General features: G+C 55.8%; 1 long non-coding RNA gene across 1 annotated transcript; it reads left to right on the top strand.

Moving 5' to 3' along the window:
* The first annotated feature begins 12,596 nt into the window (after nucleotides 1–12,596).
* On the top strand, nucleotides 12,597–24,159 carry LOC124237854 (uncharacterized). The gene is made up of 4 exons (XR_006888161.1): nucleotides 12,597–12,764; nucleotides 18,308–18,535; nucleotides 19,925–20,040; nucleotides 22,008–24,159. It is a non-coding gene; the product is annotated as an uncharacterized LOC124237854 (long non-coding RNA).
* The last annotated feature ends 477 nt before the right edge of the window (nucleotides 24,160–24,636 follow it).

Raw genomic sequence — 24,636 nt, 5'->3', positions numbered from 1 at the left:
TGAAAGAACTAAGCTAAAGCTGCCACAGTGTTGGGGCTGCCTCCTGGGATGGCCTCAAAGCTGTGTGGTTTGGCGATCTGGGGACTAGTAGTACTGACCCCTGCAGCCTGCAAGGCCTTCTCCAGAGGCAAGGTGGGCCCAGGATGCTCCCTGACCCCTGGCTGCCCCGGGGGTGAGGGCTAGAGGTCCTCATGCTCATCCCCTGCCCGGGTGGGGGTCGTCCCTCTGCAGCTAGCCCCCACCATGACCTTCCCCGTCCCAGGTGTCCACCCTCCGGGGGCCTTGCAGCTCTAGCTCGCCTTCCTGAGGGCGGAGGCTCTCCCCACTCAGCCGCCCCGGGAGTCTGCCCTTCTCCGGCCGTTCTGCCCAGGATTGGTTTCACACAGGATCTCCTCCAGCCGAGGAAGAGCAGGGCTTGCAGGAGCAGCAGGCCCAGGGCCTCGGTGGAAGGCTGGATGTGTGAGGAGAGTGCAGAGGGAGGCCTGAAGATCTTGCTCAGGAGGCCCCCCAGGGACTAAGGCAGGAGGAGGGGTGGGGACGGGAGTGCGGGGGGCAACTGGGAAGCAAGGGAGAAGGCTGTTTGTCAGGTGGGGACAGGCCAGCAACAGGGATGACCCCGGCACTGGGAGCAGCTTAGAGGTGGGGACCCGTCCTGTTCACCTGTGCTGCCCTGTGCCTGGCATGTTCCGTAGATGCTCAGGGAATGTCTGCCCAGTGGATGCAATCATTCTTTCATGCATTCATTCGTTCATTCAACAGAGACACTGTGCCACTTTGGGCTGAAAAAGGAGATCAAGCGCTGAGTAAGACAGAGAAGGTCCCTGCCCTCTGGGTCCTTGTGAGCAAGGGGTGGGGGGTGGATATAAACCAGGAGCTAAATAACTGATTAACCAACTGGCTAAGTCATGAACATATTTAGTCAATTATATTTGCTACAACGTATGACAGCCTGTGTGCGCTGTGGGGAGGGAGGCCTGAGGAGGGTGGAGGCGTTAGGAAGGGCCTCGCTGCAAGCAGAGCCAGGAGGACGAGAGGCAGCCGGCCACGCAGCCTCTGCAGGAGGAGTCCTCAGGGAAGCGGCTGGCACCAGGCTCCGAGGGACCAGACACGTTCAAGGCCTGGGTGTCTTGGAAGTTCCCAGGGGAGCGGGGGAGCTGATGCTGAAGAGTGAGTGGGGAGCTGGCCTCAGAAGCCCTGTGGACTGTGGTCTGGGGTCTGCAGAGATGGTCGAATGGTTCTGAGTTCCAGCACGTTAGACCGGATCACCTGGACCCTTTCCTGCCTAAGGTCACAATTAGTCCCAGAGACCTCCACGGAAGTGAGCCTGCATTCAGGGACAAAAGGATGCACCGTGGCAGAGGAGGCCCGCAGGGGCTGAGAGACCGCTGACAGCCAGCACGCCAGGGCACCGACTTTCATCATTACCGTGGTCGTAGTCTCTGACGTCCAGGGCCGGGCTCTCCTGTTCCTCCCTCCTGCTCCCCACCTCTCTCTCTCTGTGCAGTGTGGGGGGTTTTGTCCTGGATGCCCTGCCGCCCACCTCGCTCCTGAGTGCTCCCCTCCTTGAGGCCCTCCTGATGTGGGAAGGCGAGGGACGCCGGCCCTGGGGCAACACCTCCATGGGAAGCATGACCCTCGAGGCTTGGCCCGGGACTGTCTAGTCCCCACGTTCCCTCTGTCCCATGCCGCGACACCTGCCAGGCTCATCTCTGCCTGTTCAGGCCCTAGTCATCATGGGCGACCAGATCCCAGACCTCGGGCACCTGGCCTGGCTCTCCTTCCCCAGAGACCCCTGGCCAGGGCTCCCCAGGAATGGCCTCGCCCGTCTGCCTCTGGTGCTGATTCCAGCCTTCCCTCCCTGGCCCAAGGACCAGTAAAGATGAGTCACAGGAGGCTTAGCTTGCCACCTCTTAAAACAAGTGTTAACAGAGAAATGGAAAGGGGCGTGGAGACAAGCGTGGGGCCTGGCTGGAACCTCAGCATGCGGGGCCGCGCAGCAGGCGCCTTTGCCAGCCCTCAGAGCTCCCGGGCGCAGAGCAGGGCAGCTGAGCCCATGCCGGAGGTGTGGTGGCTCCTTAGCCTGGCGTCAGGCTTTGTCACGACTGGGATCACACAGTAAGGGAGAGGGCTGCAGACCACCAGTGTGGTCAGTGAGCTGTGTGGTCTCCAGAAAGCCAGGGAACCACTCCAGGCCTCAGCTTTGTCACCCTCAGTCAGGATGACAACAGCTCTCTCATGGGATAGCTAGAGGACAAAAGTGAGATAGGACTTGTGAAGCCTGCCTGCTGTGGGTCCTGCACCCCATAGCACCCTGTCCCTTCTCTGTTCCCTCTTCCGGCCTCCCTCCCTCCCTCTGCTTTAATGTGTGATACCCCCCACCCCCACATTCCCCCATCTTAGATTCCAGAAGAGAACCATCACCAAAGCACGCAGGAAAGCCCCTGCATGGGGGGTTAGGCACCAGGACAGTCCTTGGCGGGTGGAGTGTGATCCTGTGGGGAGCAGCTCAAAGACCTTCCAGCTGCCCCCTCACCATCCCAGGTGGGGACCCTGAGGGCTCTCCTCACAGCCCTGGGGCAGGGGAGCAGCTGTCACCAAGGAAAGGCAGCACTCAGGCCCTGCGGCTCCTGGGCCCAGACCGCCTGACTTCCGGTGCTGAGCGCCAGCCAGGGCAAATGGCCCATCCCACAGGGTGGCCCCAGTCCTCCCGGGGCCCACTGCCAGGGGGCAGCCAGCTCACCTGTGAACCCTGGGCCTCCATCCCAGGAGAAGCCAGTGAGGCAGGGACCAGAGGGGGATGCTGGGGGTGTCCCCGGTGGGGTCTGTGAGTCAATGTGTGTGTTTGTGTCTGTGGTGTGTATGTATGCAGGTGGGCTTTGTGGGGTATGTTTGTGTGTGTATTTGCATGGATGGTGTGTTTGTATCCGTGATATGTATCGTATGTATGTGTTTGTGGTGTGTGTGTGTGCATGGTCTGTGCAGTATATGTGTGTCTGTAGTGTGCGAGTGTGACGGTGTCTGTATATCTGTGGTGTGCGTGTGTATGTGTCTGTGGTGTGTGTGTGTCTGTGGTGTACGTGTGTGTTTATGTCTGCAGTGTGTGTGTGTCTATGGTGTCTGTGTGTGGTTGTATCTGTGGTGTATGTGTTTATGTCTGTGGGGTGTGTGTGTGTGAGTGTGTGCACATGTGCAGCACTGGTAAGGCCAGGACCCCCCGCCCACGGAGGACGTACACCTTTGGTGAAGTTGTGATGTTGTGGAGTCGTTCCTTGTCTCCCCACTTTTCTGAGTCCCTGCTCCCTCTCCCGGGCCAGTCCCTTTACTCCTCTGTCCCTGCTGAGGTTTCTCCTTGCCCACCTTCCTGCTGCCTCTCAGGGCCCAGGACCAGGCCAGCCCTGCTTGCTCCCTCCACCTCTCAGTGTGGCTCTGGGCCCCCTCCTCGTCCTGGACTGCAGCAAGGCATCGGTGACATCTCAATCTGGCCGACCCTCTGTCACAATCTAGCATGTCAAGGGAACATTGTGGAGCCAATGGCTTGGCCTCCTCCTGGTCTAGGCGGTAGCATGTTTGCTGTCCCTCTGCATGCCCCATGTGGCCGGCTGGTGACCAGCATCCGTTCCTGTCACCTTCTCTAGAGACTGGGCAGAGAGGGGCAGAGTTCATGCCAGGACATGTTGAGTATGAGGCTCCAATGGTCACCTGGAGGACAGAGGTCAGGGTCACTGGAGACAGAGGCTTGGGGACCAGGACAGGGCCTGGGCTGGAGTTAACATGGGTCACTCTCAGATGCTCATGGAGGGTGACTATGTGCCAGGTGCCATGCCCAGTGCACCATTGCACACTGGTGGTGATTAAGACCACAGGCGTGAGAATGAAGTGGGAGGAGAGAGGTGTGGGTTGGGTCCCACCACACCCACACTGAAAGGCTGACAGAGAAAAGAAACAGACACACCCACCGACCTCCTCCCCACAGGCCTCATGCACCCAAGGCCATCATCAAAGAGCCCAATCACTCTCAACACTGCCCGACCCTCCCCGGTGGGATCCAAGGCCCCTATGATGTGGCCCACACTTCCCCCAGCCCCCACCTGCGGCCACAGGGCCGCCTTGCTGTTCCTTGACCTGGCAAAGCACATCCCTCCTCAGGGCCTTTGCACGTGCCATTCCCTCCCTCTGGAGCTGTCTTCCCCAGGCAGCCACGGCACCTGCTCCCTCCTTGCCTAGCATCTCTGATTTGGGCTGTCTTCTGAGAGGGGTCCTTCTAGAGCACGTTGTTTAGAGTGTCACCCCTGTGTTGACCCTTTGCCCCCTCATGCCGTTGCATTCCCCTGTGTCACCTGGAGTTGCTGTCTAACTGTGTGTCCATTCATTTGTTGTCTGTCTCCACCGGATGTCCTCTCTCTGAGGGCAGGCTCATGGTCTCTGCTGCATCATCAGTGTTTGGTGCATAGAAAAAGCTCAGTACATATTATTGGAGTGACTGAATGGAGAGATGAGCGAATGGGAAGGTAGGACCTGTTGGAGCATCTGTATTGCCAAGGGCAAGACCAGGTTTCTCAAGAAAGAGAGTGCCATACTGCAAAATCCATTTCAGATGGATCAGGGCTGTAAAAAGGAAAAACAAAGCTGTAAAACCAGTGGATGGAAAGAAAGGAGAACATTTTCCTGAACTCGGAGAGGGAGAGCCTTCCTAAGCAAGACACAAAATCCAGAAGCTATGAAAGAAAAGCCTGACAGATTTGACTACACAAAAATAAAAAGCGTACGCATGGCAAAATGCATGATATACAAAGTTCAAAGACATTTGACTGGGAGAAAATATTTAAAACATGTACAAGAGCCAACAGATTACTATCATCACATATGATACGATTCCATGAGCCAACAAGTAAGACACATACAGCCCAGCAGGAAAAAACGGGCAAACGAGGGAAACGGGCAATGCATAGAAACAGAAATACTCTTGGCCAGTGAGCAGCTGAATGGAGCCTAACCTCGCCAGTCACCAGCGAGAACCCACTGTGGGTAGGACTAGAGGAGGGGAACGAAAGGCAAGGCGGTGGGGCTCCCAGTGCCCCACACGTGGGACGGCTGTGGTCCCCACGGACAATGGAAGGCAAACTGGGCGGACTTAGCAACACTAAAATGCACACTCATTTTGACCCAGAAACCCCACTTTTAGGAAGCTATCCTTGCAAAATGCCAACGATGCCCGGTGCCTCACGGCTTGTACTTGCAGAGGAAGGAAGCAGAGCCCCCTGCTTGTCACCACAGGGAGGTGGCTCCACGACGGAGGACTATGCAGCTAATAACAAGACCCTGCTCTGCACTGAGAAATGCTCCCAACTTATTAAGTGACAATCAAAGTAAGACTCAGAACCACAGGAGTGGCCGGGTCCCATGTGCGTTTGTTAAACTCCTGTATGTGCATTCACGCAGCTGGATACACACACCGGCGGGGAGAACGTTGCATGAAATATGCAACTGTCAGCAGTGGGTGGCTCTGGGGAGTGGGGCGGAGCTTGAGGAGTGACTTTTCATTTTTCTTGCTTCTTTATCATAGAGTTTTAGCAACCAAAATATATGACTACTGTAACTTTTTAATAAAGAAAAAATAATGTCATTAGAGAAGGATGTGTGTGGGGGGGGGTGTGTGGTGCTGTGCATCAAGATGAGGAGGCCTGAAGAGGGTGGACTGGCTGGAGCCCCCAGGAGACTGCAGGCACCTTCGAGGCAGGCTCGCTCGCCGTGGGAGCCAGGCAGTAGAGGACACGGGGTGCCCACGGGCCCTGCCCTCCTCCAGGCCTCCCCAGAGCACTGTGCGGCAGGTCCCCCAGCCCCACTTCTCCATCTGCAGAGAGATGAAATCCGATCTCTCAGGGTGGGAATCAGGGCCCAAATCAGGCACGGAATCAGGGCCGACCCCACCAGGGAAGCGGCAACCCCACCCCCTGCACGATCAGAGACACGACGCGGCAGAGCTCCAGCTGCAAAGTCACCCTTTCAGCCCAGCCTTCATGGGCGGGGTAGGCAGTTCCTGTGCAGCCTCCTCCCACCCCCACTGCGTTCAGGTTTCCCTTCCTGGGAGGCAAGGGCCCTTCATCTTGTGGAAGCCTCCCCAGCACCTGGGCCATCCCCGGAGGTGCCAGGAGCTCAGTTCTGGACACGTTGATATAGAGATGGGTGTGAGACCTCCAGGCTGATGTCCAGCTGATAGATAACCATGTGGGTCTAGAGTTCAGGGGAGAAGCCCAGCAGGAGGTGGACCTTTGGGTCACGAGTTGGTGAAGATACCAGGGAGTGAGGGGTAGAGAAGAGCTGTGGGCCCTGGATGGAGCCCTGGGCTCCCTACATGGGACACTGCAAGAATAATAATAACGGTAATAATAGTCACTGCTGTATTGAGCCTGCAGGGGCAGGGCCTTGGGGAGGCGAAGGCCTTGCCCGAGGCCACCCAAATAGCACGTGGGTCTACCGGGCTCCAAGGTCTCGCGTCTCCTCTCTGGTCACTCTACTCCGTGTTTCTGTGTCACACCTAACATCTCATCTTTGTTTTTCTGCCCTCCTCCCCACAGCTAAGGGGGTGATTTAAGACAGCTAAGTTGTTTCGTCTCTATTTCTGCCTCTGACCTCGGTCCTTGAGCTCATGTTGCTGATCAGCTGCAGGTTTGAAAGGTCGGAAGGAAACAGAACTGTGAGAGGCCAGAGCCGAGGAGGCCCAGCCGGGGGTGAAGGGCAGACGCTCCGAGGTCCAGGCCTCGGTGCAGCGCTGAGCAAAAGTGGAGCCTGTGGAGACCGTCCACTCGCACAGCCGAGGAGGAGGCTCTGATATGGACACAGGAGGCCACGGCTACCGCCCATGCACGTTCTCTTCCTCCAGGTGGCACTACCTCATTTTACCCTCAGGGCCCTGGAGACGGGCACCACGGCTCTCTTGCTATCTGCACAGGAACTAAGCACACAGACTGCCAGGGGAGCTGGGAGCTGGCCCAAGCCTGGCTGACGTCATGTCTCAACCTCACAACCACCAGACAGAGGTTCCCCGTATTTGGTATGTGTCTGCACTTACATTTTTTCTACGTTTTCACTTAGGCCTCACAATGACCCTGTGAGTTGGGTCTTATTAGCTCCATTTCACAGATAAGGAAACAGAGGCCCAGGAAGGTCACCTAAGGTCACCCAGCCAGTAGGCTCCAGATCTCGCCTTCTGATCTTGCCAGCTGCTCCCCAGACCGCGGCCTCTCTCGGCACAGCCTGGCCAGCCTGCCTGGGGCGGGGCTCGCCTCAAGATGGCGCCCACCCTCTTCCCTTGTTTCACCGTATTCCAAGGACTCCAACACGACATCTTTTACATTTCGGCATCTTTGCAACCTGGGTGCATCTTACAGTCTTTGGCAGGCCAGGCAGCTGTCGTGACCTTGTTCTCTTTTCCCGCACACACATCAAAACCTGCAGGATGGGCAGCAGTTTCTCAGAAGAAAATCCTGGAGCCAATAGCGGAGGACACTTAAAAAAGACACGCTGGGGCTGGCCCCGTGGCCGAGTGGTTAAGTTCGCGCGCTCCGCTGCAGGCGGCCCAGTGTTTCGTTGGTTCGAATCCTGGGTGCGGACATGGCACCACTCATCAAACCACGCTGAGGCAGCGTCCCACATGCCACAACTAGAAGGACCCACAACGATGAATATACAACTATGTACCCGGGGGCTTTGGGGAGAAAAAGGAAAAAATAAAATCTTTAAAAAAAAAAAAACAAAAATGACATGCTGCACCACCGTGCTTTTGATGGTGCAGAGGACAAGACCTGTAGAAAACCCCGGCTTCAACAGCTCTTGAGTCGGAAGAGATTCCAAAGAGTTGGACTCCGAATACAAAGCTACTCTAGGGTTCCTTGATCCGAAGTGTTTCCGGCTATATCTCGTGGAGCACGGTGCATGCTCATGGCTCCCCCAGTCCTCCTGTGTGATGGTGGCCCTAGGAGACACACCCCAGAAGCCACACAGCCAATGTGCAGACAACCTGCCAGGTGCTCATGTTCCATCCCAAAGGCGGAGGGGAAAGACGTCCTCTTGCCTACCTGGGTGCCCACAGGTGGCAAAGTGGGGGAGTTGGGTGATTGGTCTGAGGGTCTGGAGGGCGGAGAGGGGCACCACCTGAATCTGAGCCACAGCAGAGGGGAGGCTGAAGCCTGGGATCCCTGATCCTGCACCCTCCGCTGAGCTGGTACCCACGGCCTTTCATGAGCTTGGCTCACTGCCCTGTCACTAGGGCCCTGCCCAGAGCCCAGCACACTGTGTGCATTCAGTCGGTGTTTGCTGAATGAATGAACGTTGCACATGGCTTTGGACCCTCTACAACATAGGTTCAAATAAAGCACCTTCCACTTTCTTCGCCTCAGTTGTCTCATCTGTAAAACGTGGGTGAGATGCCATCATGATAGTGTTCTTGGGAAGACGGATGAGCTGATGCACATAAAGTGCTGGGTTACTGGCCAGGGATCAACTGATGGGAGTGATTAGGAACATTTCTGAGGAAGCTGGTTATGATTTTTTGTGCCATGGCCTCAGGCAGAGTCCTCATGTCAGCTCTTATTCACAGCAGGATTGGGGAAAAGCACGAGTGGCTCAGTGTAAATACAGCAGGGACAAATGCCACAGCTGTGCCCTGCAGCTGGGCACCGGGACTTCTCACCAGCTCTGGGCGTGACAGAGTCTGCACCGATCTCGTCCTCACCTCAGCGAGCGTCCTGAGCCACCAGCCTCTGCAGGGCTGTCTGTGGCCCTAGACGGGGCTCCTCCAGGGCTGGGCCTGGGCTTACTCACCAGTTGTCAGCTGGTGCATAGAAGGTGCTTGACACATTTTGATGGATAAATAAATCTTCGTCCTCAAGATCAGGCCCTCAGAGAGAGGGCCCATTCTCTCTCTCCCCCTTGTATGTGTGTGTGCATGTACACACATGATCACACACATGCACACACAAACACACGGGTTCACTCACCTGGCTGGGGTCTTTTTGCAGGTCTGGGGCTTATAATGTCTGTCTTCCCAGAGCCAGCACTAAGCTCCTGCTCTGATGTGGGGCACTGTGGAGCACTTGCCTTTGCATTTTTCCCAGTGACCAGCACAGCAAATGCTCAGGAGCACTAAGTGGATGGATGGATGAAAGAATGGAACTGATCTGGGGTAACGATATGAACAAATCCCACACACACAAGATGACGACGGTAAGCCATGCGTACTCATTAGAATATGGGCTGGGCATTGCTGTAAAATACAGGTTTGCTGTAAAGATGCCAAAGGAACAAGATCCTGGTCTACTGCTCCTCACATCATGGGCTGATTATGCCCTGATGGGCTGCTATGGCAGCTCCATGGTATCAGGGACCCGGGCTCTGCTTATCGTAAGAAATGGCTTTCATATCTTGGTCTAAGGTGGCTGCCCCACCTCCTGCCATCACATCCACATTCTTACCCACAGGAAGCAGGAAAGGGAAGTGGAAGGAACTCCTTTTTCCCTTAAGGGCATGACCCAGAAGTTGTTCCCATCACATCTGCACACATCTGACTGGCCAGAACTTAGTCCCCCAGGGCCACACCTTGCTGCAAAGAAAGCTAAGAAAAGCAATCTTTAGCTGGGTGACCTTGTGCCCAGCTTAAACTTAGAGGGTCATTTACTAAAGCAAGAAGAGGAGAACCAAAGTTGGGGCAACCTGTTTGCTCTGCCTTGCCTTGTTTTGGAAAGATGGAATGGCCTGTTCATCGGTCACGTGGGTGTGGGAGAGGGGTCACACCAGCTTGAGTGAGTCTGGGTGAAATGGTGGGAGAGGCAGCGAGAGGCACTGACTTGAATAGATGGATGCTACTGAGGGGTTCAGGGCTATGCAGGGTCTCTCGGGGGTAGAGTGGAGAGCCAAGAGCACAGAGGAGGAGAAGGTGGCGGGAACAGTCAGCCTGCAGTCTGCCCCAGGTGGCCTGTGTTCTAGCCCAGACATTTGCACAGGGGTCGTGGATGGCGGAGCGGGGTCGTGGATGGCGGAGCATGCTCGCAGCCCAGTGGACAGCAGATGTGTGTCAAATATCGCCCACTGTGGGAGCTGCACAGTGTTGTCAGCAGCTTTGAATAAGCCACCAACATTTACAAAACTACAAGATTTTCAGTTTTCCTGAAAATATCAGGGGCTCAGGCGAGGCTGGTCTGACTCTCCTTGAGGTGACACTCGGTGGGCCCTGGGCAGTGGCTGTGAGTTCTGGCTTACCAGCCTCAGATGCTCCCTGCTAGGCCTGCTTCCCTGGTTTACATGTCCTGCCTGCCCGTCTAGAAACAGGAGTGGGTGGCCTTCTCCACACCACAGAGAGCCCCAGTATGTCCCCCCAGGGCACAGCGTCACTGGGCACATCTGTTCCTAAAGGAGCAGCCTTCAGCTGGGCATGGCTGTGGCTCCTTCCTGTACACTGTGTGCCAGGCCCTGTGCCCAGAATGAGGGTTAGCAGCAGTGGGCAGAGAACCCTTAAATACAGGAAAAACAAGTTCTCTGTCCTGGAAAAGAAGCCCAGAGGGAGGCAGGCAAGACCAGTGTGGCGGCTCCTCCAGGTCCTCGAGGACCCGAGCTCCACCATCCTCCAGATGCAGCGCAGGTTCTCATGGTCCACGATGGGCCCTGGAGCCCCAGGCAAGCTCTCCACATGCCAAGCAAGAAGCCTGAGGGTGGGACAAAGAAGTGGGCAAAGGTCTGCACTTCCTGTCTTTTAAGGAAATTTCCAGAAGCTCCACGCAGCCCTTGTGCTTACATCCCCCTGGTCAATCACATGGCCACACCCAAACACAAGGTCATCTGAGGAATACAGCCTTGAAAACACCACAAGCGAAACACCAGGATTGTGTTACTAAGGCAGGTGAGAGAATGGATGGGGTGGGCCACCCGTAGGCTCTGCCATGGGCCTCACATAGCCATCTCATGTACCCTTCCTCTGCCTTGTGTACAGAGGAGAAACTGCAGCCCGGGGAGGTTCCGTAACGTGTGTGAAGCCTCCACCTGTGGGGGACCGAAGGTCCGTCTCTCACTTGGATTTGCCCCCAAAGCAGGAGCCCTTATGTGACCCTGCTTCCTACTGCTGCATTTTGCTCCCCGCCGTGGCCCCCTCCCCACCCCCAGCTCTCTAACACAGCGTGAGCTCAGAGAGGTCCAGACACCCAATAGTCACCATTTGCCCTCGAGGTTTCTTGCCGCTGGAGGGGCCTGGCGTTATCACTGTTTTCTTATTCAGCAGTGGCTGTGGGGTGTGATTTGGCCCACACCCCGGTGGCCGAGTACACGTGTGGGACACTGAGGCCAGCCCTGGACCCCCAGGTTTGTGGAGACAGCATCTCTGGAGGGGAGGAGGAGACCGGGTCATGACGGGGTCTCCCCCTGGGGGGCAGGAGCTGCTCCTAGAGGCAGAGAACCCCCACAAACCAATTGGCAATTGGTTACTCGTCAGCTCCACTGTTTTCAACATCGCCCTTGGCCAGAGCTCAGAAGTCGCTTTATTTTGCAAGCCCTTTGTGCGTGGAGACACATCCAGGGCTGATAATGCCACAGACTGGGGTGTTTTGGTTCTTCCTTTGGGAAAAGGAAGATGTTGCTGCCACCCCTCCTCGCCTCACCCTCCAGACTGGAAATATGTGACCCTCATGGTGGGGTTTCAGTGGGACACTGCAGGCCAGATTTCCCAGCTAAGAGGAACACAGGGCCGTGCCGGGGCCAAGCACACGCTCTGGACAGCTGGCTATGATGTTTTGTCCTGTCCTTTAAAAACAAAGCTTAAATGGAGCAAAGAATTGCTTTCAGATCAAATATTTATTGGCACATGAATGTGTTCTGTTTGTTAGAAAACATGTTTTTTGTTTTAAAATTAGATTTCCCTGGAAAGAACAATGACAAAATCAAAGGAGACGGTTTGGCAGGGCTGAAAAGAACAAACTCTGTTCCCAAAGCGTCTTGAGGTTTGGGGAGCACCAAGCTGCTCGCGGCGCCTGGCTCCCCGGCTCGCGTCGGAGGACGGGGCTCAGAGCTTGCGGGTCAGCGCAGTGGCCACCTGGCTCCCTCCGAGGCCCGAGTGCAGAGTGTCCAGGAGCAGAGTCCTGCACGGGCGGGCACGGGTTGGGTCAACCTCTGTTTCTGCTGGCGGCCACGCTACCCGAGGGTGCCAGTGGCCAGGGATCGCCGCAATGATCCTGGATGTGAGGGGTCCTGAGAATGAGCCCCCCACACACGCAGGACTCTCAGTGCCGCTGTGCTGCCCCACTCTGGGCTGGCACCTCCATGCGACCTGTGACTCTGGCCACGGCTGGGGAGACCAGACTTGGAGCCCTGACCCAGGGCAGCTGTCAGTAGCCTGGCTCCAGAGCATGGCCCAGGGCCCAGTGTCTGTCCAGCCAAACAGATGCTGTCTCTTGGGGCTTTTGGATGCAAAACACAGAGAGAAGGCTCCAGAGAGCAGAGAAGGACTTGCTGAGAGCAGGCAGTGCGCAGGCCGAGGACCAGCACAGCTGTGAGGGGGCAGTACCCATCCTGAAGGGCAGAGAGTGGTGGGTGCGGAGGGTGGGGGAGCCGGAAGAGCAAGGAGCCGAGTGGGACACAGCAGCTGAGGCCGGGCCCAGGGAGATCCAGAACTGCAGCCGGGCCTCCCAGCTGCTGCCAGGCGGCCAGAGATGCGCTCCCCGGAGAACAGCTCCTGCAGCGACTCTTGGAGAGGCTGCACTCCATGCCCTGCGCTACCTGCCCAGGTATAACGCTCGTTTGTGCTTGAGGGGGCATTTTCAAGACTGGGCTCTGAGGAAGGGGTGAGATGAGAGCAGCAGGCATGTACACAAAGGACAGCTAGCTCCTTCCAGAGTTGTGGTCCCTTCCCCACCTCTTCCAGGAAGGCCTCCCTGACCACCTCTCCACCCACAGTCCTCGGCCCTATCCCACCTTGGCATATCCACAGAACTTGTCCCACTCGGCCCACTACGACTAAGTCTTCATCTTTGTGTTCCATCTCCCACCCTGGCCACAAGCTCCCCAAAGGCAGGGACTTGCTCTGGGCATCCGTGAGTCCCTGCAGCACTGAGTGTGAGGCCTGGAGCGTGGCTGAGGCTCAGGATGTACTAATAGGCGGGCCGGAGGGTTCACGTGCACAGCCCATGGCGGGGTCCCACCTGCAGACAGCCCCACCTGTGTCCCCAGACGGCAAACGCCGGCCTAATGGCCTCTTAGGATGGACAGGAGGGCTCTCTGCAGGCTTAGCTCCAGACAGAGCCAGAGGGAGGCCTTAGCCCTGGGGGCAGGTGGCACAGCCCAGCTGGTGAGTCTGCTGGCATTTCCCAGAGAGCCTGATGTGCAGGCTGGGGCTCTCAGCTGGACAAACTTGGAAAGGTGGAGACACTGTCTCACTTCTCAGAGACCAGCTTGTGCCTGCCGTGGCTATCCGCCTTGGCCATGAGCTAGGACACCCTGCAAAAGAATAGGCCCTTGGGCTCCAGGGAGCTGGAGACACCAGCTGGGGAGTAGACAGGCTGCGCCCCCAGCCCAGCCCCACCTCTCTGCATGCCTCCCTCTGCTCTGCCTTCTGGTTTATCTGCCCTCCTCTCTTGGAGACGGTGAGCTCACTGAGGGCAGCAGGGCCTGAGTCCTGTATTTCAGTGTCCCCAGAGGCCAGCTCCAGGCCTGGCATGCAGTGGAGGAGGTTTGCTGGGCAAAAGACGGAGGCAAGGCATGGAGCGGGTAGGCTGATCTTCTGGGGCCTGGTGGGGGCAGAATTAAGCATGGGGGGTGTGCTGGGCTGGTGAAGGGGCCCTGGGGCCCTGGTAGAAGGGTCTTGGTGAGTGCCCCAGGAGGGGCGGGCTCCAGGGTTGGTGGGGGCTGCCATGGATGCGACTGCCCTCACCACGGCCAGGGGTCAACCGCTGAGTTTTCACAGGCACGCTTCCCCCACCCGCTGCCCCTCACCCTTAGCACACATGCGCAAGCGCACACACACACATACACACACTCCCTGAGAGAGTCACCTGGGCTGAGAAGAGGAAAGAGCCCTCCTTGAGGGTGGGAAGAGCCTGGGCAGAGGTAAGGAGCCACCACGCATCGACTAAAGTGGGGCAGTGAGGGCTGGCCCTGGACCCATGCCGTGAAGGAAGTCACCTTTGTGAGCTGTGAGGGAGGCCGCGGGCTGGAAAGGCAGACTTTGTGATTCCTAACAGTCATATATGCAGGCCATGGTAGACGCTCAAAAACTTGCAGTTATTAGTTCTCACCACAAGCCCATTTGGTGAGTGTTCCTATTCCTGTTTCACAGATGAGCAAACCGAGGCCCAGAGAGCTTAGAGTCTTGCCTGAGGTTGGACACCACTAAGTGTGCAGGCCGAGATTTGAAGCCAGGGGTCTTGGTTTCCAAGTCTGTGCTCTTCCCAGCCCGTCCTCAGCCCCGTTCTGCTGAACGGTCTCGGGGAGGACACAGAGGTAGGACTCGGGAACACGGTGCCACGCACCCTCCTGCCCTGGCTGGGGAGTAACCACCCGCCCAGCAGACTAGGCCGCACAGGCTTCGTCAGGCCAAAGGGACTTGCCTTCTCCCAACAGGTTCCCCCTCACGTCAGGCCTCCAGGATGTGAAGTCAGCATCCTTTTTAATTTTTGTCTTCTTAATTTGGGGGGAATGGAATGAAAAATGAACATGAAAAGCAACTGCCAAGCCCCAGAGGCAGGTGTAGGGGTCACCTGGGAGCCCTGCAGCCATCATGAGCTGGCCCTGAGGGTGTCCTGTGGCTGGGCACCTCTGCATTTGGCCTGACACAATCCCAGCTGCCCAGGCCTGTCACTGAGGACACTGCAGACCCCTACTGACAAAGGGTGAGACACCCAGAGACTGGGTGTGGTGAGGCTCTGTCACGGAGACCCCACCCTCTCTGGGCCTCGTCAGATGGAAGTGACGACACTTGCCCCGTGTAGACCCACTGTCAGCATGCGGTGACACTCCCAGAGTGATCCACGTCCAGACCTGCGACCTCCCCTCGGCCACCGGTCAAGCCACAGCTGTCCGCGTGCAGGGCTTTGAGGGTGGGACAGTCGTGGCAGGAAGGATGGAGAGAAAGGCAGCTCAGCTTTTGAAAACCCAGGTGCCACTAATGACAGAGAGAGAAAGCTTTCTGAATTATAGGGTTCTGGCCATTTTCAGTCCTAGGAACCAGAGTCACGACCTGCCTTCAACAGAGGATCTGGGGGACCCAGGGTGAGTGACAGTCCACTCCAGAGTGCAGGGGCTATCCAGGTTCTGTGTGCATGAGGGGCAGGGGAGAGTGGCCAGGGGGCTCAGTAGGCACCTAGACTGCAGCAGGCACAGCCAGGGTGGGAGGTGGCGCTCACCAGAGTCAGGGTGCAGTGGGGTTAGAGAATGGGACCCTGCCGCGGGGCTGTGGCCTGGCCACTCCTGGGCCGAGGGGCCCTCATGCCAGCCTCCCGCTGCCTGGTGAGGACCTTCTGTCAGCAGCAGTGTGGTGATCAGCCAGCAGGCCCGTCACTTATCTGTGCCCAAGACCTTGCCCCACCCCATGTGCCCTGCCTGCACCCACATCCAAACTCTTGATAGCCCAGGGCAACCACACATCCCAAGACTGAAAATCCGCTCTTGAAGGGGTGTTAGAGTCAGCTGAACTGCTGTAGCACAAAGACTCCAAAACGTTAGGGCGTAAACCAAAGGGAAGTGTGTGGCTGTCTCACAGAAGAGTCCGGGATGGAGGGCCTAGGAGGGTAGGGGCTTTGCTCCTCACAGCCCATGAGGCAGCCAAGCTGACGGCAGCTCTGTGGTCTGCAACATGGGCTTTGAAGGCCACCCTGGGCATCGCCAGCCCAGTCGGTGGGAAGAAGAAAGGCTGGGAGGGGTCTGCAGGGGAAGTGTTCAGGGGCCAGGACTGGATGGGGAGCAGCTCGCTTCCGCTCACGTTCCTTTGCCTAGAACCCGGGCAGAGGGCCACGTCCGACTGCAAGGGGCTGGGGAATGGAACCCGGCAGGCAGGCTGCGCCGACAACAGCCCTGGTGCCGTGGAGGAAGGGGAGGGCAGATGCTTGGGGGAGATGTGGAAGAAAGGCCTCCCGCCGTGTCATGCCGTGGGTGGGATGAAGTAGAGGGAGCCCCAGGCCTCCCCCAGATGCCAGTGTCGGGGGAGAAGAGCAGAGCTCCAGCCTGCCGGCCTATGGCTGTGCGTTCCTGGGCCAGCCCCACGGCCCTCCCCAGCCAGGGCAGCTTCCATTCGCTGCCCCACACTCCTGGGGAGCACAGAAATTGAGTTCTGATCTTCCTTAAATGGGTACCGGTCCAGCTTCATTGGGCTCAAAGATCCGGTCCACAGTGAGCACCTGCTTTGTCCTGAAGCCTGTGCCAGCCCCGCGGGGAGGTCTCGGGGGCACTGGGGGGAAGAGCAAAGGATCACAGTCCGCGAGTGCTTACAGCATCCAACTCTGGGCTCCAACTGGGCGGGGCCCGGGGAGCCAGGGCGTGGAGAGAAGATCCGGAGAGATGGGCCTAGCGGACCCAGAGCAGCAGGAGGATGCCATGGTCACAGCAGTCCAGAGGGAGGCATCACCCAGAGGGGCGGGGCTGCGAGGGGTGGAGAGCCCGTGCTCCTGTCTGAAGGGAGCAGCTGCTATTCAGCAACAGCTGCTTGGCACCTGGCAGGAACTGGCACCTAGGGTGGCCCAGTCTTCCAAAATTTGTCTAGAGAAGCCAGAGAGGCAGGGTGCGTGTCTGTGTGCATGCGTGACTGTGTGCTGGGAGCGTGGGGGGAGATCTTGATTTTTCAAATACCGACTAGAGGCTGGGCAAGCTTTGCTGCACGCAAGACTGGGTCCTGGGGCCACCCCCGCAGCACCCTCTTCAATACACACCCAGGGATTAAACAATGTGGCTCAGAGGTGATGACCAGCTGAACGGAAGAGTCCAGAGCCCAGATTTGTGACTTAGGGGCCTATTGACCTCATTGAATTAAAATGAATTAAATGAGATAATGCCATTCCGTGTGCCTGTCATTATCTCTTTTAATTCTTGCAAGAAGCCTCTGAGATAGCTGTTGTGACTTTCCCCTATGTCTAAAAAGACCATGGCTCAGAGAGGTTAGGTCACTTGTACAAGGTCACACAGCTCCTAAGTAGCCCTGAGAGATTGTGCTGAGCCTTAGGGGTGAGGGAGACCAAGGCCTCTTCAGGAAAGAAGGTGGAGCTCAGAGCAGGGCAGTGATTTGCCTCAAGTTACCCGAGAGTGATGACAGGTGGGACCAGGACGCGGATTCCCTGCTCCTCACTTCCCTTCACCAGTTGCTCTCTCCTGCTCATCCCCCCACCACCACCCCCGCAATGCTGACTGCAGGTGGAATCACAGCTCCCTGGCAGGGCGCTGGGGAGCAGAAGCCCAGAGAATCCCTTTGTACAGAGCACATAATTACCTGCTATTTATCTTCTCGCTAAGCCTGAACTTTGGTCCACCCAGCTTCCTCAGCCGAGCCCACCTGCACTGCATTTCTGGCAGGGTGCGGAGGACAGAAGCCACGGGGATCTCCCTGAGCTCATGGCTTCTGCAGATAATTAATGACACATGCAGCCTAAACTGAGGCCGGCGCCCATCTGTCCAGCGTGGCCCAGCCAGATCTGTGCCTCGAGGCAGGAAGCTGGCATCAGGGGCCTCAGGTAACCCTTCCTGCTGGGGATAGTAGTGACTGGGGGCCCTGCACCCCCAAAAGTGGGTGGACCTTGAAGTCCCTGGTGGGAGTGGAAAGACTGTCGTGCGTCTTTTCTCTTTTGTAAAGTAGGTATCAGTGCCCCATTCTCCTGTCAACCTTTACCGAGCCCACCTTGTGAAGGGGGGTGCCTGTAATGCCGCCCTCCCTAATCTTCTCCTCCAGCCCGCTTCTCCCTCCATTCTCACCTGCTCTGAATCAGCTGCAAGGATCTCATAAACTCATCCCCACTGAGGTGCAAATGACTGAGAAGGGCTTACAGGATGCCCCTCCCAGAGTCATTTGCATTTAAAAAATGCCAAGGTCACTCTACCCAAAAGGGTAGACATCAGCATCTCAGACATCAGCAAACATGAATTTTGGAGAAACCCTGGGACATTTCCAAGTTCTGCCCTACTTTTTTGTAGTGTCTGCCCTGACATCCCCTATTGTCAAATATTATTTGTCCTCCTTCACGTATCACCAGTTTTCCAAGCCTTTGAATCTACTTAAAAGAAGCAAAGAAACAAGAACCACCTACCTTAGAAACAACTCTGGAAAAAGTCTAGCCTTGTTTTCGTTTTTCAGGGCTTTGGCCTGTCCTAGCCATCATTCAAAGGGCTTCTGATTGGCGAAACCCTGGGTGAAGGGGCGCCCCATACTGAGCGAGGAGCAGCCAGCTATGGAGGGAGCCCACGCGAGTCTGATGGCTGTGTCAGGAGCAGGACGTTCAAGTGGCCCTGTGTCTGAGCCAACAAGCGGGACCACGTCTGTGGATACACAGCCCACTGCGGAGGACCTGCCCTGTTGTTTCAGGTGAATCATGCTCTTTAGGTCCTGGGTCAGACCATAAAAGTTCCTTGAATCCAAAATGTGCCTCAAGTTTAAAACCCTTAGTTCTACAGTACAACGCTCTGCCCGTTCCCTTCCTTCACTCACTCAGCGAATGTTTACTAAGTGCCTACCATCTACAGTGATATATGAATTAGGTTTGGGGTACGGTTACTGTGACATAGACCCAGAATGACAGTGGCTCAAACAAGGCAGAGGATTAGCTCTCTGTCACGGTTAACCTTACGTGTCAACACACATGTTAATTTTATGGGTTAAGGGAGCCTCGAGAGCTGGTACAACTTAGTTCTGGGTTTGTCGGTGAGGGTGCTTCTGGAAGACATGAGCATTTGAGTCGGTAGCCTGAGCAAAGAAGATAGTCTTCACCACTGCAGGTGGGTATCATCCAGTGCACTGGGGGCCGGGAAACAACAAAAGGGCCGAGGAAGGGCGAATTTGCTCCTTGCTTGAACTGGGACATCCATCTCCTCCCACCCTTGGCCGTTGCATTTGGGAAGATGGAGAGAGCATCCCGTGCAACTCCTTTGGTAAACAGACGAGGAGGCTGAGCCCAGAGAGGGAAAGGAACTCAGCCAGGTCACCCAGCAGGGTGATGGCAGAGCTGGAGTCAGAACTGACTCTTCCGGACTCCCTCGGTAGGGGCAGGGCAGAGGGAGGCAGGTTGGGTTGGGGTCACTGGGTCAAACAGGTGTCACCTGGCCCCTGGGAGCTACCTGGCTGAAGAGCTCCAGAAACTTAAATCTGTTAATTAATCTGTAATTCCAGTGCTAAGCCATAAAATCAAACCATACTCTGAGCTGCCCACAGTCGTCTGACAGCTGGCCTGTCTGATCCTGGCTGTCTGCTCACAAATTGGTATTAGTGGCACCAAGAGCAGATTAACATGGTGACTGGGCACCCAGCAACTTGTTGCCACCAGCTGGGCTCACTAAAGCTGTCAGTCTCCCCAGCTCCTAAGCTGCCCGGGCACCCCATTTTCCCAACCTTGGAGTGGAGAGCAGTCCCAGGCCCCGCAAGGGGTGGGTCCTCTCTTGACCACTAAGTGATAGCACTGGTCCAGCATAGGATACAGGAGAGGGTGCAGGGAAGCATGGCCAGGAAGGCAACACTCAAGATTTCAGGGTTGGCACAGGGCTTAAGGAAAAGGGGGACCCATGGGCATTCATCATCGGAACGAAAGCCCACATTGCATAGCCAGAGAACTGAGCCCAGAGAGGTAGGAGCTATGCCCAAGGCACACAGCACAGGGCTAGAGCTCTGACTCCCTCCCGTCAACCTAACGTTTCTCCTGATCAACCATAGTGAGGATGTGCCTTTCCACCATCTTTCCTAATCTGAGTCTCTCTTTTATAGAGTTGTTTGCCTTGTCAACTACCATCCCTTAAGCACCTACTGAGTGCTAGGCACTGGGATACAGGAAGCAAGCATTGTGGAAAGGACCAGAGGCGCGAACAGAGTGGTTCATTGAGGTTAGTACAACGTACATTAGAGAACAAGAGAAGGCAGGGAAGACCTCTCAGAAGGGGTGAGGCCCACTATGGGCTGCATTAGATAGGGTTGGAAAACACCCCAGTAACAATGGCGTGAGCAAGCCATTTTTCTCTCCTGTAGTCTCAGGGTTAGTATGGGAATTTTGATCTGCAAAGACCTGGGGGACCCAGACCCTTGCACCCGCCTGCATTGCTATCTCTAGTGAAAAGGCGAGTTCTCATGGGCCAAGCTGGTGAGTAGAGCTCCAGCCTCCACATCTGCACACCAGGCAGTAGGACGGAAGGATAAAAAGGAAGGAGGCAAACATATGTTCACAAAACACTTGCACATGAACGTTCAGTGTCAAGAACTATGAAGGGGCTGAGATGTTACCCCACATGAAAGTTAACCAGTGAGCCTGCCACTGTTTTATGGAGGCTGGCAGAAGATGCGAGAACCATGGGTCAGAGAAAAAGGACTTTATTTCTCACGGCACAGCAAGCAGCATGAGCATTAGCATATTGGTGTCAATTCCTCTGTCCCCAAGCCCGAGGGGGGGGGGGGATGTGGAAGGGGCCAGATGGATGCTGCGTTACAGGAGAGGGAACCTGGACGTTTTACAATGGGGAGTGAGCATACCCAGCCTTTACTCCACAGGGAGACACTTTCTCTTCCAAGACTATCTGCAATAGAAACATCCTTGACCAGACAGTCTGGAGCAAAGGCTGTGAGTCAGTGCCTCACTCACAAGATGTGCAGAAATGCAAGGGACCCATGGGGAACTGTCTCCCAGTACACAGCAGCTTTATTCAGGATATCCCGGGGTCCATCAACAGAAGAACGGATACAGTCATGCAGGGGACTACTACTCACCAATAAAAAGAAACTATTGATAGTTAAAACAAGGATGAGCCTCAAAAACATTATGCCAACCAAAACATATCAGACACAAAAGAGTACATATTGTATGATCCATTTAAATGACATTCCAGAACAGGAAAAGCTAATAGATGGATGGTGGGAAGACAATGAGAACACGGGTTGCCTAGCAGTGGAGAGAAGGTCAGGATGGACTGGGAAGGCACATGGGGGAAAGTCTCTGCAATGATGATTCTTATCTTGATGCATCTGTCAAGACTCACCAAACGTACACTTCAAGTTTGCCAATTTCATTACATGTCAATTTTACATCAAAATATCATAAACAAATATACACTGAGGTATTTGAAGGGAAGTATACCAGTCTCTGCAATTTACTCTGAAATGAACCAAAAACATGATATTAGTGGATGGATAGAAGGATGGATGGATAGATAGTTTAGATGACAGATGGATAGGTGGATGGATAGATGATAAAGCAAATATCATGTAGAATCTAGGAGATGGGTATTTGGTATTCACCGTATAATTCTTCCAACTTTTCTGTATATTTGAAAATTTTTACGATAAAATGTTGAGAGGAAAAAAGAAGGGGCAGAGGTCATATACCAGCTGTCCTTTAAGAAGTTTCCCAGAAGCTGCCACATGACACTTCTGCTTACATCCTATTGGCCTGAACCTAGTCACAAGGCCACACTCGCTGCAAGGGAGGTTGGGAAATGTAGTCTTTGTTCTAGGAGGCCTTGGATCTGGGTAAAACTTCTAATCCTGAGAAGGAAGGAGAGAACAGACATTAGAGATCAGCCAGCTGCCCCTGCCTTAGGCCATTCAGTGCCTTTGTGTGAATTAGGAAAAGGACCTGAGCCCAGGGCCTGGGTGTGCTTGGGGAGTGGAGCCTGGGTGTGCTTGGGGAGTGGAGCCTGGGCTGGCTTCAGCCTTCACTTACCCCCAGGCCAGATGCGCGTGAGCAGGTGTGACCTGCACAGCATACACTTGAAGTATACAGCATAAGGTTCAGCAACTTCATTTAACAACAACAAAAAAAGATGGTCATTAACTAAATCATTTTAAATTTAATTTATTTCAGAAATCCCTTGAGAACAAAGATGGGTCTGTTTCTGTAGTGGTTTGGTTTCCAATAAGAAAGCTGCATTTGAATATCAGCAGGACTGTTTCCTGGTTCCCACAGTCCACGCCTTTGCCTCTGGAAACACTAAAGGTGTGACAAGAGCCCACAGACATCTGGAGAAATGATTTATTTTAGAAAGTCACCATTTTTTCCTCCTGAGGGCTCTGAGTTTACCTAACGGTGAGCTGCTTCTCGTTGTGATGAAGCCATTTAGATGTGGACGCTGTCACCACGGATAAAGAGCTCGTCCCAAAGTCTCTCAAAGAGCCAGCAGATACCTCCGACGTGGAGTTGTCACCCCACTGGGGGACGTCCCTTGACAGAGCAGAGAAGCCGCCGCTGCACATGGGTTTCCACTCGTTCATCAGAGCATCGGGTCGCAGGTCAGACGTCTGGGGCCAACAACGTTTAGCACTGTGGGTCATCAGTCCCTGCGGCTGAGGCTGAAGGAATTGAGCTGGATCTTTTTAATGTTTCTGGAACTTGTTTGGAGGCAAAAGACGAGATTTTTGAAAATGGAGGCACTTGATGAGCATTGCATAACCCAGGGTAGACTGTGAGTGGAAATGTCGTCCACTGGCTCTCCAGATCGTGCGTTTACAATTCGTGTTGGTCTACACAAATGGAAGCTGCCTGCGATTTTTGTGGAAGGCGTGGGGTAATCCTGTGCTTGGTTTGTTTGATGTCGAGAAGGCCGACTGGTCTGGCCCTTGTGAAGAGGCAGAGCAGGAAGCTCTGAAGTACGCAGTGAGTGTGTGTGTGTGAGTGAGTGTGTGTGTGAGTGTGTGTGTGTGAGTGAGTGTGTGTGTGAGTGCGTCTAGCGGGGCAGTGGAGTCCGGCAGCACGCGTACCTGAAAATCCCCCTTCCCTCCCCTGTGAGCCCTGCTGCAGAGGGAGGGGACGCACACGGAACTCTCCTGGAGGACGCTCCTCAGCCCACGGTCCCTCCATTCACCAAACCGCTCAGGTTAGAAACTGAAGAATCACCCTTCACTCCTGTCTTTCTGGGTCCATCCAGAATCTGACAATTTCATCACAGCATCAAATAGATGAGTCAGACCCATCTACTGCCCGGTGACTGCTGAGGTCTCCTACCTGGTCTCCCAGGATCTCCCTTAGTCCGTCCCTCGACAGCCTGGTCTCCACACTCAATCAGTCATTGTTATTAAAATTGTCAGGTCCTGTCACTCCTCTGCTCAAAACCCTCCTCGGGCCTAACACCTCAGCAGCCGGGCCCTTCTCACCTGGCTGCCGTTAGAATCCCCATCCCCAGGCTGTCCCCTCACTGAGTGACTCCAGGGTGCAGCCAGGCCAGGAGCCAGTACCCTGAGCTCCCGCCCTGGCCCCTCTGCCTCGTGTCCTTCACTCTCCCTTTGCTCCCACACACCAGCCTCGCCCACCTCCTGTGTTGCTGCCTCAAGGCCATTGCCTCTGCCTGGACAGCTCCCTCACCTCCTTCAGGTCTCTGGCCAATGCCACCTCCTCAGAGAGGCCAGCCCACCATTCTCTACTATCTGCTCCCTTCTCCTCGAGGGGCTCTCACTATGTCTCCCACCAGGCTGGGTGGCTCCTGTTTTGTTCCGGAACCCCCAGAGTCTAGAAGAGAGCAGGCACATAGCAGAGAGCAGGCACATAGCAGGCACTCAATTAAGTGTCTTCACTGTAGGAAGAGTGAGTAAGGATGGTGACCCCACCTGGGCCAGCAGGACTTGTCTATGGAGGTGACCTTCCCAGTAGAAGGGAGCTGCTGCTTAAAGGGCAAAAGCCCCGGATCTAGACCTCAGGGGGTAAGGGCTTGATCAGGGCGACGCCTGCTACCAGCGTGAATGTCTTCTCCTCTCTGCCTCAGTTTCTTCTTCTGTATAATGGGAATAATGGGACTTGCTCCTTAGTGTGAGTTTGAGGATTAAACGCAGTGATGGAAGTGATGCTGTTGGCCTGATTCGAGGCTCAATAGCATAATTATGGGTCAAGAGCAAGTCAGCTTCAATCGGAAGCATTTAAGAGTCATCTTATACTCTGACGACTTGATTTATGTATTGATGAACTCTTACTATTACCCACTAGGAATGGCGGCCCAGAGAGGAGCCGTGCGTGGCCCGAAGGTGCACAGCCCCCCAGGCTCCGGCGCGAGAGCCGATCTCTGGCCTCTCGCATGGTCTGCCTAGCCAGGGCCTCGAGTCTCGATGGTCACCGGCGACCCCTCCAGAGGGCGGCCGAGGGCGCGGCGGGCCGCGGGGCGCCTTTGTGCGCCGCCTGATTTCCATTTCCCCAGATAAACACGCGGCGGGGGCCGCGACCTCGCTGCATAGCAAATGCCTCGGCTCCGCCCCGCGTGGGGCCCGCGAATGAGATGATTTACTCCTGTTTTGCATATTAATTGATCTAAATGCCACCCGTTCTGGAAACAATTAAGAGGCCCTCTGGCGCCCGGGGCCTCGCGGTGGAGGCGGCGAAGTGCCGGGCGCCCCCTCGGGGCTGCGGCCGGGCGCACGGGGGTCGCGGGGAGCGCTCGGGGGCTGCGGGGAGCGCTCGGGGGCCGCGGGGGGACGTGGGGAGCGCTCGGGGGCCGCGGGGGGCCGCGGGG

The sequence above is a fragment of the Equus quagga genome, chromosome 4, assembly GCF_021613505.1.
Source record: "Equus quagga isolate Etosha38 chromosome 4, UCLA_HA_Equagga_1.0, whole genome shotgun sequence".
Classification (NCBI taxonomy): domain Eukaryota; kingdom Metazoa; phylum Chordata; class Mammalia; order Perissodactyla; family Equidae; genus Equus; species Equus quagga.
Note: the sequence above shows the minus strand (reverse complement) of the source record. Positions and strands in the feature narration are given on the sequence as shown.